Here is a 10018-nt window from a genome sequence, read left to right on the forward strand (position 1 = left end):
GCTCCACTTGTTGTTTTCCATGTCTTCACGTGGCCATTTTTTTACAAGGACACGCATCAGATTGGGTTACAGAGCTTATCTTCAGGGGGACCGACTCCTAACTCATTACATTTACAATTAGATTTCCAAATATGATAGCATTCTCATGAATGTTGGCACTTTGATGTATCTTTTTGGGGGGACAAAATTCTATTTATAACTAACACCTTTTGCTAAAAAGATCATTTCAGCCAATAATCTGAGTAACTAAATCTCAGGAGCTTTCAAGCCGCCACTGCTACTACTCTCACCACACATTGCCCATTCTTCAACAAGAAAATCACCCAGACACTCTACAGTAGCAGCCTATAGAAGAAATTGCTATAGAGCACCTGGCTCACCTTTTAGTTACCCTCATATGAATGCCATTCTCCAATGAGACCAAACTGCTTCACATCTCTCTGCTTTTACACACGCAGATCCTTCCATCAAAAGCCCCCTTTTCTTCCTAAACACCTGACATATTTAATTCTTTAAACTCTCTTTAACTGACAAATACTTTATTACACACAGTACATCTGACTATATATATGGTTTTTCTTTTTACTACACCGGAAGTCCTCGAAGTTGGACATCACATCTTTTGTATTCCTCACATCTGTCACTTGGCCCACAGTAAATATTCATTGCCTTAGACTTGCTTGTGGCTTTCTAAAAGGAAGACATACTTTAAAATTTTGCTTGAAGGGGCAGACTCACGTATGTGCTGCCAGAGGGAGTAGGCTACAAGAAACTAAAAACTAATTCAGGGGGAAAAAGCACTATTGGCTAAAAATTATTGAAATAGTTTTAAATTTTAAAAAAAGTGTCACTTATTGCACACCTATTAGAAAGGTTAAATTAGGACTTCTGGGAGAACATGCGGATAGATAGCAGCAGCTTCAGAGGCTCTCTGAGAAACCGCACTTAAAATCCAGGGATGGTGCCGGGCAAGAAATCCTAAGCAAGGGGACATATACTTTGCCAACCCAGGAACGAACTAAACTAAGAGAAACACAGTCCCGGTGATATAACAGGAACAGATAAGGTCTCAGTGCGGAAGCTGGACCGCGTGCCACTGGAAGCTGTGATTTGAATTTCCTGCAGCCACTGCTGCGTCTCAATTGGCATGGCAAGGAGAGAAGTGCAAAAGCTCTGAGAGTGGGAAGGGGTGAATGGAGTTGAGAGCGGGAATGGCCAGGAGCCTTGCATTGATCTATGGTGAGTGAGCGGGTCGGGGACCCTTCCATTAGAGTAAAAGGCTTCAGCAAAGGACATATTGGGACCGGGAAGACTAGCCGGAACAGGTTGTTGCAGTGACTTCAGTCACATATTCCCCTCTCAAGCGGGATTGGTGGGCAGTGCCTGGACTGTGTTATGCCGCTGACTAAGACACAGTAGGCTAGCCCAAACCAGATCCCAGTGCCTGGAGGTGCACCCTAGCAGTGAAGCTTTCTGTAGGTTGACCTGGATGGGCAGGCCCAGCATAGGCTGCCCAGGTCTCGGTCTCCATAGTACACTGCAGTGGGCGGGAACACCTAGCTGGCATAATTCAAACAAACTGTAACTGACAAAGAAAGGAACTGGGCCTCCTATATTCGCTTGTATAAAAGGAACAAAAAATATGGGAAGAGGGAGCAACAAGAAAGGGTCCTCAGCCCTCAATCCTGAGAAACATGCAATATCAGACATGGCACCAGTAGACATAAAGCACTATCTCCAGAGCCTCATAGACGAGTTCAGGAATGAAGTTATTAATAACCTGAAGCAAGACATAAGTAGAATAGTTAGAGAAATGCTAAACACCACCCAAGAAAAAAACAGATGGTGGAATGGAAGAACAGAAAAAAAGGGGAGAATTGTTTGATGGAGAAAATAGAGAAAACATAGAATATGTGAAGCAGGTTCAAAGAGATTACCAGGAAACTAAAAACTCTATCAAAAACTGGCATAACAGCTTGAAAGAAACTAAGGATAGATTATCTGAACTGGAGGGCAGATTTGTAATATGGGAGCATGAAATGAAAAACTTCTTAAACAAAAAACCAAACAGCAACAGTACAAAGACTAGAAGATGATAAGAGGATCTATAACTTAGGAATTAAGAACATAAAAGAAGAATTAGGGACACAAACAAATGGACTACAAAAGCTATTCATACAAATAATTCAAGAGAATTTCCCTAATTTAGCAAATAGTAAAGATACTCAGATGTACGAGGCATACAGGACCCCAGCCACCCAACAACCCAAACAGAGCTACACCCAGGCATATAATAATCAAAATTCCAGAAATCCAATATAAGAACAGAATATTAAAAGCTGTCAGAGACAAGAAACAGATCAGTTACAAGGGAACACCCATCAGAATTACAGTAGACTTCTCGGCACAAACCATCAAATCACGAAGAGTGTGGGGGGAAATAATTCAAGCTTTGAAAGATAATAACCTCTAGCCAAGATTGATATATCCTGCACAACTGTCCCTAGAAATTGATGGAAAAACAAGGTGTTTCCAGGATAAAGAGGAACTAGGGGAATTTGCAACCACCAATTCAACTTTACAGAGAATACTGCAGGATATTCTAAAAAAGGAAAATACCAAGATGCCAGAAATAGTGGCAGAGAGGCCACAATGAATGGAGCAGAAAGCAAAATGAAGAAGACAAACTGACAACAAACGACAGAAAAAGAGCTCAACAGAAATGAGGAAGAGAAGATCAGATGGTAGGAACAGCTATTTTGGAGAAAACAAGACATCATAATAACTAGTGCTGATTTAGTATCATTTTGTTTTGAAGTCCTATGAAACTTGTATTCTTCTGTCTCCATTGGTCTTAAAAGGTTGTATCTTATTGGATTTTATTATATATGATAATATAAGTAAAAACTTTTATAGACAAGGAGATTATGCAGAAACCATTGTTCATTTTCTGTTAATTGGTTCTAAATACCCTATAATACTGTCATTCTCTTAAATGGTTTTACAGTGCCTTGATATGTTTGGTGCTACAGTATACAAAATTATACTCAAAGATTTCAAGGAAAGAGACATTATGGTAACTATTTTTATGTCAGGATATCTTGTGGTGAAACACTATTTTGCTTAAATGGTTATGTTTTGACCTGCGCTGTTCTGTTGTTATGCCCTCTTTTATCTCAATCCCCTCCCTTTTTAAATTTGAATTATTTACTTTTTTCTTTTTATCTTTTTAATTAAGGGAAAAGTAAATAAAAAAATAGCAGGATACATTATAGTAACCTACTTTGATTTCCTATTAACTTGATTTGAAATCCTGTATTGCCCTCACCATCTTGTTTTGACTGATTTTCCCCTATTCTGCTTTGCCTGATAGTACCAAGTTCAAAAGTATAGGCAAAACTGTGACGACAATAAGATTCATTATGACGCCCATTTCAGTTGACTTATCTTCTTTTAAAGTCCTGTAATGTCTCCAATGCTTTGGTTTTATTCTTTACTGTTTTGTTCAATTTTATTATAACTGTCAATTCTTAAAATAGCAAGAGGCAGTATGGTAACCATTGTTGATCACCTTGTATTTTGTTTTTACATTATCTATTATGTCCATCCTTTTGATTTGACTGACTCTGTTCTGATATGTCGCATTTGGTTTTACTCTCTTCAAAAAAAATAATAACTGTGGGAGTAGTAAAACCCAAAATGTGTAATTGTCATTGTATAAAAGAAAAGAAAGTGCTCTAAAGGTTATAACTGCATATATGTTTAAGTGTATAAGACGGATAACCATATTACTGAGTTTTTTTGGATCATTGAACAAAACTATTTGCACTCTCACTGTTTGAAAGTCCACTTTATATGCTTCAATTTTGTAACTTGAATAACTATTTCTAAGATGAGAATATGTAATCTATTAACTAGTGATTTCTTACTGTTTCCTTTTTTTTTTTTGTCTTTTTCGTTTTTATCGGTACCAGGGATCGAACTCACGACTGCCTGCTTGCAAGGCAGGTGCTTATGCTGCTGAGCTAAATCTCCAGCCCCTCTTACTGTTTATTTTTTAAATTTTGTATTACTTGTACCCTTTTTCTGTTTTTTTTCTCCTTAAATAAAAAAAGAAAGATTAAATTAAAATGAAAGACCAATAATGCCAAGTACTAGTGAACATGAGGAGAGACTTTTCTATATAGCTGATGGGAATGTCAAATAATATACCTATTCTGGAAAACAATTTGGCAACTTTGAAGTTAAATGTACACGTACCATTTGACACAGCTATTTTACCATTTAACATAGATAAATGAAAGTTATGCTCCCAGAAAGTCTGTACAGTGAGGTTCATAGTAACTTCATAATCACTGAAAACTGAAAATCCAAGTTTTCTTCAACAAATGAATGGTAAAAAACAAAACAAAAAAACCTGGCACATCCATACAGTGTAATACATGTCAGCAAAAAAAAAAAAAAAAAAAAAAAAAGGCACAACAGGATAAATCTCAGTGAAAAAGGTCTTTTCAGAAGATCATATACCATATGATTCCATGTGTTGAACGTACTGAAGAGAAACAGATCTACAGTGAAACAAAACAGGTGATGGGTGGGTGAACATTGGAGACAAATACCAAAGTTATCTTTTGTGATGATGGATTGATTTCATATCCTGATGGTGGTTATGATTACAGAGGTATGCAAAAATTCATAAAACCATACATCAAAAAGTTAATTTTTACTCTATATAAAATTTAAATTAAACATATTGCAGTGGCACCTAAGCATTTATCTTTAATTAGTTCTGTGAGGCATGCTGAATGTCAAAAATGAGTACAAATTGTTTTGGCTGGAGAGGGTAGCGAGTCATGAGTCAAGTCTACTCCAAATCATAGGGTGTGTATCAAGCGATCAAAAGGTAGGTACTGGGACTACATTTTCATGCCAAAGTGCATTGAGTATAGTGCAGTCCCAAGGTACGACCATACATTCCAGGCAGGAAGATAAGCTCTCTTTCTCCTGACTTTTTGTATGCTTCTTCCGGACATGAAGTCAACCTTTCATGCAGGATTTTGAAGTAGAAATTTTAAAAGTTTCCTGAGACATTACAGACATTTTTGTTGTTATTAGATTATGATGTATAATTTTAGAGAAAGGCAAAGAAAAAAGGTAAATAAATCTTAAAATGAAGGAACAAATTTTCTAATATTCACTTTGTTCATGAGAAATTATGTCTTGATTTGAGTTTAAGTATGTTTCTGCTACCCAAAAAATAGTTGTTTTTTAAAAAATTTTATTTAAAGAAAGACTAAACAAAACAAAATAGGTAGAAATAATATATACATTTAAAGAAAAAAACTAAACAGTAAGAAATCACTAGTTGATGTTTACATATTGTCGTTTTACAAATAGTTGTTCAAGATACAAAAATAGAACATGTAAAGTGGGAATTCAAACAGCGAGACTGCAAATAGTTCTGTTCAACTATCCAACAAAAACTTAGTAACATGGTTGTCAATACTATACACTTAAACATACATGCAGTTGTCCATATCTTAATTTATGTTTAGATTAAACAAACTAAAGAAGGTTAAAATCTTTCTGAACAAAGAATAATTGCTGTATTTCACATTATAACACTCCATGATCAGCACTGGGTACTATAGTATCTGCTTTTTTAAATTTAATTTAAAGAAAGACTAAACAAAATAGAAAATGGGTAGAATAATACATAATTTCAAAGAAAAAAATAAATAGTAAGAAATCACTAGTTGATGATTACCGATTGTCTTCTTACAAATAGTTATTCAAGATACTAAAGTGGAGCATATAAAGTGGGGATTCAAAACAGTGAGACTGCAACCAGTTCTGTTCAACTATCCAACAAAAACTTAGAAATATGGTTATCAATCCTATACACTTAAACATACATGCAGTTATCCATCTTTTCAATTATGTTGAGATTGAATAAACCTAAGCAGGCTAATATCACTCTGAACAAAGAATAATACTATTGCTGGGTTTCACATTATGACACTCCAGTATCAGCACTGGGTATTTTAGTGTCTCTTTTTCTTCAAAGTATCTGTTCACTTCATCATGTGTCATATGATCAGTTCTCATAAACTGTTTATAGATTCTACACATGCATGAGTCTTAACATGTATTTCTATCCTTTCTATATTAGAGGGAGAAATAAAACAAAGCAAGGCAAAACAAAACATTCCTTTAAACACATGAAACAAAATAAACATGTAAGACCGTTGTACAAATCGTTCTACCATAGTTCCTGTGTTGTCTCTTGTTATCTCCAATAGAATTGGCTGTATCATCAGACATAGTATAATTGAATATATCAGTACATAACAGTATTAATAAAAACACAACTTTGTATATAGTATAGAACTTCAAAAACTGGCAGTTATCAAACCAGAATGTGTATCATAGGGTCTTGTCATCTTCAGTGTAGTTGCCTATACTCTCAGACTTGATACTATCAATCATATCAGTTTTGAATAAAATCTTCTCTGCCTCAGTTCTGTTATGCTCTTTTTTTGCCGTCAGTTGTCTGCTTAACTTCTTCATTCTGTTTTCTGCTCCATTCATTGAGGCCTCTCTGCCACTGTTCTTGGAGTCCTAGTACTTTTCTTTCTCTCTCTAGAATGCCCTGGAGTATTCTCTGTAGCGTTGGATTGGTGGTTTCAAATTTCCCAAGTTCCTCTTTGTCTTGGAAGCATCTTGTTTCTCCATTAATTTCTAGTGACAGTTTATCAGGGGCTTGGAATACTTCACCCCAGGCTCTTCTTGACTTGATGGTTTGTGTAGAGAAGTCTGCCATTATTCTGATGGGCCTTTCTCTGTAGGTTATCTGTTTCTTGTCTCTAACAGCTTTTAATATTCTGTTCTTATATTGAATTTCTGGGATCTTGATTATTATATGCCTAGGTGTAGTTCTGTTTTGGTTGTAGGTGGCTGGAGTTCTGTATGCCTCATATATCAGAATATCATTTCCTTTTCCTATATTTGGGAAGTTTTCCTTAATTATTTCTGTGAATAACCTTTGTAGTTCCTTTGTGTGTACCCCAGCTTCTTCATTCACATTGTTTATTCTCGTTATAGATCCTTTTGTCATCTTCTAGCCTTGTATTGTTACTCCTTATTTCCTTGTTTTTCTTAAAAAGTTTTTCCTTTCATACTCCCACATTGCAAAATTGTCCTCCAGTTTGGATAATCTATCCTTAGTTTCTTTCAAGCTGATTTGCCATGTTTCCATAGAGTTTTTAATTTCCTGGTGATTGCTTTGAATTTGCTTCATGTATTCTATATTTTTATATATTCTTCATCAAATGGTTCTCTCCTGTGTTTTAGTTCCTCCCTTCTTCCGTCTGTGTCTGCTTGAGGGGTGCTTAGTATCTCTTTTATTAATCTTCTTGCTTTATTTGGCTAAATATTTCACTTTTGAACTCATCTGTGAGGTCCCAAATATATCTCTTTATGTCCACTGGTGCTGTGTCTGATATTACATGTTTGCTCTTCTCATTCTCCTTTGTATTTACCTGTCCTGGGTCAATGTTCTCAAGGTTGAGGCCTGAGGACTTTTTGTTGTTGCTTCCTCTTCCCATCTTTTTGCTTCTTCCAAGAGGCCCCACTTTCTTTCTTTGTTAGTTACAATTCTTCTGAAGTGCGCTAGCTAGATGACCCTTCACACTGCAGTGTGCTAGTGAGTTGCAGGCAGGGACAGCATATGCCGGCCCCTCCCCTCCAGATCAGTTAAGCTGCTGTGGCCTGCACTACTGTATTACTTTGTGCAGCCTCCCCTCTGGACCAGCCAAATTTCCGAGGCCCCACTGGGCCAGTGTGGTTAGTATGGGCCACTGCTGCAGGGACTTGATCTCGGACAACCTATTGGGTCTCAGCCAGGCCACATGACCCAGGCCTACCTCACTCCACCAATCCCGTTTGGGAAGGGAACAACTGACTGAAGTCACTATTGACCATTGTACTTGCCAGTCCTGACCAGTCTCCGAATGTTGTCTGCCAGAGTTCTCCTATTTATGGAATGGCTCCACTCCCATCACTTACCACAGGTTGATGCAGGCACCCTGCCAACTCAGCTCTCTGTTCAGCTCACTGACCCCCAACACAATGTAACTGCACCTCCAGTGAGTGTAAGTGGCAGGACCTCGGACAGCTCGGCAAGTCGTGGTGGGACCCTGGCCAGTCATGGTGGGACCCTGGCCAGTTGTGGCGGGACCCCGGCAAGGCATGGTGGGACCTCAGCAAGTTGTGGCAGGACCCTGGCAAGTTACAGCATCAGCCAGCCACGGCAGGACTTCAGATGGTCGGCAGGTCATCTTAATTTCTTCTTGGGATGAGAGAATTCATCTCCCTCTGTTTGGGGCTCCCCACTCTGTATTACGTTGAATTCTAAGTTGACTATCTCAGGGAGCCTCTGTAGCCAGTTGTTATCTATCCGCCATCTTTTCTATCTGGCAAAAAATAGTTTTAAGAAAATGTAATTTAATTTCAAGAAGATATAAATCTATTTTATTTCAGAATCTCAAATATAAAAGGGATTAGTTGATTGGCAGCAATTTTTGTGTCAAATACTTTGATGAAAAAATTCTTAAAATTCTAATGAAATCTAACACTGAGGTTAAATCTAAGTGGGAGGTAATGTATTATTTGACACATGGCACCTGTCTCTGCTTGTCTATTTCTTTCACTGCCTATTCTGCTTCTGCCTCATAGTGCTTCCTCCTTTTTGTTTCCCAGTGTGTCACAACCCATTCCTCATCAGTGCCTTCTAGAAATTTGCCACAAACTCAAATTATCTAGCTGCTTTTAGAAACAATACATGAAGTATAATTCACTGCAAAGGCTGCGAATTAAAATGTGGCTAATTGTAAAATTCAAACAGTGATATTCACTTTCTCCAACATAACAGTAAGGGACATAAATACTCTAATAAGACATTTAACATATTGAATGTAAAACATTTACTGTTTCAAAAAGCATATATGTCATAGACATTATAATTTTTCAATATATCTAGCTACTAATACTACTAATACTACTAATACAATGGTAATGAGTTGAAGTCTGTAAATATGAACATTAAAAGTTGTAAAGTATAATATGCATATATTATTTAAATTACATCAATTACTCTGTGAATAATTGGCTTGGCCAAATAACTATGAATATTATAGCTACTGAATAAATGGTTCAAATGTAAACCCTAAACTCCAGATATCAGTTGCCAAGGAAAAGAATAAACTCCTAGGTTTATGCAAATAAGTCACTTTCTAAATGGAATTATAGAAATAAGATGGTTGAGGAGACAAAGGCTCTTTCCAGTTGCTGAATGACTAATGATTTCCTGCTTCCTTTGCCCATCTATGAAATAAGAATGGCCTTGAGTAAATGCTGAACTCTGAAATGGGATCAGATGTTTCCTTGTGAACCAACTAGTCAAATAAACAATCCATGTGATATTTCTGCTGCCTTTTATTTATCTAATGAACACAGATAAAATGAAAATTAGGAAGAAGGAGGAAGTCAGGGAGGTAAAATTGATCTTCTAGATATAGTATCTAATAAACTGAAAGGTTTGTGGTGATGACTCTATCTTCTAGAATTACTGTCTGCATTATAAAATACCTATTTTTTTTATTTTCAGCCTTTAGAAATATATTGAATATAAATTATTTTTAATGCTCAGTGTATTCTAACACACTTTAAAATCATTCAGTGTTAGAATTTGGAGTAATAGATTTTTAAGTCATAGCATATTCTTACTTCAGAAGAACATATAAAACACACAGATACACACGCATTCACAAAGACACCACATCTCAACTAAGTTTCCAGCCTTAAAAGAAAGGTATTGAAACTAAGGTATATATAATAACATGTTAAAGTATAACTTGTAAGTTCAAATAAACTCAATGTGAATTTTCATAAATGAGAAAAATGTGGTACATCATACTTTTTTAAAATGAAAGATATTTATTTAAATAGTTCTCTTTTA

This window comes from Cavia porcellus, unplaced genomic scaffold (assembly GCF_034190915.1).
Source record: "Cavia porcellus strain 051 isolate PalLab524CR breed Dunkin Hartley unplaced genomic scaffold, mCavPor4.1 scaffold_1, whole genome shotgun sequence".
Taxonomy (NCBI): Eukaryota; Metazoa; Chordata; class Mammalia; order Rodentia; family Caviidae; genus Cavia; species Cavia porcellus.